General features: G+C 32.1%; 1 pseudogene; it reads right to left on the bottom strand.

Annotated features, from left to right (window-relative positions):
* Window positions 1-2,162: 2,162 nt before the first annotated feature.
* On the bottom strand, window positions 2,163-2,281 carry LOC111741318 (annotated as a pseudogene).
* Window positions 2,282-2,679: the final 398 nt, after the last annotated feature.

Raw genomic sequence — 2,679 nt, forward strand, 5'->3', positions numbered from 1 at the left:
TCAGGTATATCATGGGGATAGAAATCCTAAGTGAACTCTAAGGCAGTTCCAAGAAGGAAAATCACTAATTCAATAGCTATCTGAAATCTCATTTTTTTCCCCCAAAACTAAATTTAAATTGATAATTCTGGAGTTCACCTCTTCTTTAAAGTTCACGGGGGATGTTGAATTTCTTTACATTAAGAGTTTCCAGCTTTGTATAATGATTGTCATCAATTCGGTAATTAATGTTTGTTAATTGACTTCTGAGTTTATAAGAAACTTACCTAAATTTGTTTACTTGAGATTTACTTGATATTACCTAACTTTAAATATGAGCAAATATGAAAGGTGTTTTCTCTGAAAGCAGATACTTTTTATTTTATAAATTTCATTGACACTTTTCCCAAATTACCAAACATTTGCATGTGACAGTATTTAGTGTAGGCTTATTAACTGCATGTGTATATTTGGAGATCTAGAAGATAAAGATCTAAAAAAACAGGAATTTTCTCAGCTGTGTGAACATGGATGTATGTGTGCCTCTGTCTTTACTTGCCATTAAGCACATGATTAAAAATTGATTAATTTACTCATTAACAAAAACATTGAATATTTCTCTTCTAATTATTTGGAATGGAATTAACAAGCACAGCAAAGGTCTATGACCTTATGAGGTTTCTATCCCAGTAGATTGCATAGATTATAGAGAGAAAGAGATGTCAAAAGCACCTAAATACTTACATATATTTTTTTCTAATGAGAAATAATGACCTATATAGGATTGATGCAATGTTTAGAAATACAGACAGAATTCTGTGGGAGGCTCTATTAAGTTTTGCACATTTAAATTTCAAGATTCTTACATATTATAACCAAGTAAAATCAACACAGTCTATAATGGCAATTCGTAGAATGTGTTTAAACTTATATTTTATGATACTAGTCAAAGAATTTTAAAAATGTTTGAATCCACATTTCATATTAAAAAATATATAAACCATCCTACTCAAATAATGTACAATGGACTAAAACAACAATGACAGCAGTATGCAGTGGGCTCTGACATGTCTCCAGCACGTCTTAACTGCTATGGATAAAGAACTAATTTTAGTTCAGTCTAAATCTGTGACTGTGTATCTGACCGATAGAGACTGTATAGTCTTGTCTCTTATGTTCTGCTCTATATTTGAGGGCCCACTTCTCACTTTAGGGAATCTTACTCCAGACAATTCTCAATATTTATTATCTTGGTAATAGCATCGTGCTGCTGCAATTTCTGCCCTCTACTCGAAAAGTAATCTCACTAAACTCCAGGGGCTGCATGTTCTCTATAGGATCAGATATTCTGCTTTGATGCTAGTTGATTTCATATTCTTGGTCCACATAATGGGATTTAAGGTTCTTTTTCTTGTATAGAAGCACCTCATTTTCTTACAGCCATAATTGAAAATGGGACCCTTTTTTTGCTCAATAATGCAAGCAATGTCTTTCGGGCAGTAGTATTTCTCGATAGAATTATTCAGCCAATATTCTCCAAAAAGTGTTCCTCTAAGCACTAGTCCTGTACAGTATTTATTTGTACAGCATTTCTTTGACAGAATAAGTTTAGGGAATACTGTATGCCATGACTTCCTCTTGAGACTCACGGTGTTTTAATGTATTAAAGGCTCTGGTTGTCATGTAAAAACAAAACAACAACAACAAAAAAACAAAAAACAAATCTTTGTAATGTCCCAACAATTTTTTTCTAGAATTAATTGACCAGAATAAATGTTTAATATGGATGACATCTCTTATAATTTCAGCAGATTGGAGTTTAGAAAATATTCATAATGTCTACTATTTTGTGTTATTGAGTCATTTGACATATTTTGATGCTTGTCATTTGACATATTTTGATGTTTGTCATTTCTTTTTTAATGCAGTTTTACAGTTTTTACAGTTTTATTTTTATTTCAGGGAAGTTACAGTTTTACTTATTTCTTGCTTTTGGGATTTATTCTTGGATAAAAAATATTTAAAAACAGTGGTAGTAGTTATCACCTTGAAGATATAAAAGTCACTGTTAATTTTATTTTTTATTTATTTTTAATTTTATTTTTAGGCAAGGCAACCCTTGGTTGACCTCACAGATTGCAAGGACCTTATCAGTTTACATTCCCTTATTTTTTTATTTTTTACACCTACAGCACCTGGTCTTCCTAGGTGGTCTCCCATCCAAGTATTAACCAGGCCCGACCCTGCTTAGCTTCTGAGATCAGACGGGACCGGGCTTGCTCAGGGTGGCATGGCTGTAGACATCACTGTTAATTTTAATTTATTACATTAGTATCTATGTCAGTTATAGGATTATTGATTTTTCTTTAAAATATCTCAAAAAGGTCATAGGAAGATGATATTAGAAGTAGGCAACCTGAAGTCCAGTGCATTATTAGTTCAGCAAGAAACAAAAGGTTATGTGTATTAAAGACTTTTTGAAATCTAATCATATCAAGTATCATTTAAGATTGATTATAAGACATAACTGGCCATGCACTTAATATTTTATTGAAATGGTATCTACAGATTCACAACCTGGAATGGCTGAGAGAATAACTCATGTATTCCCAGACCTCACAGGCGTACAATCTAATGTGAGTGTTTTCAAATAAAATTCCACATACAGTGATATATAATGATAACCACAGAAGTTAAATG

Source organism: Pteropus vampyrus, unplaced genomic scaffold, assembly GCF_000151845.1.
Source record: "Pteropus vampyrus isolate Shadow unplaced genomic scaffold, Pvam_2.0 Scaffold76, whole genome shotgun sequence".
Lineage (NCBI taxonomy): Eukaryota > Metazoa > Chordata > Mammalia > Chiroptera > Pteropodidae > Pteropus > Pteropus vampyrus.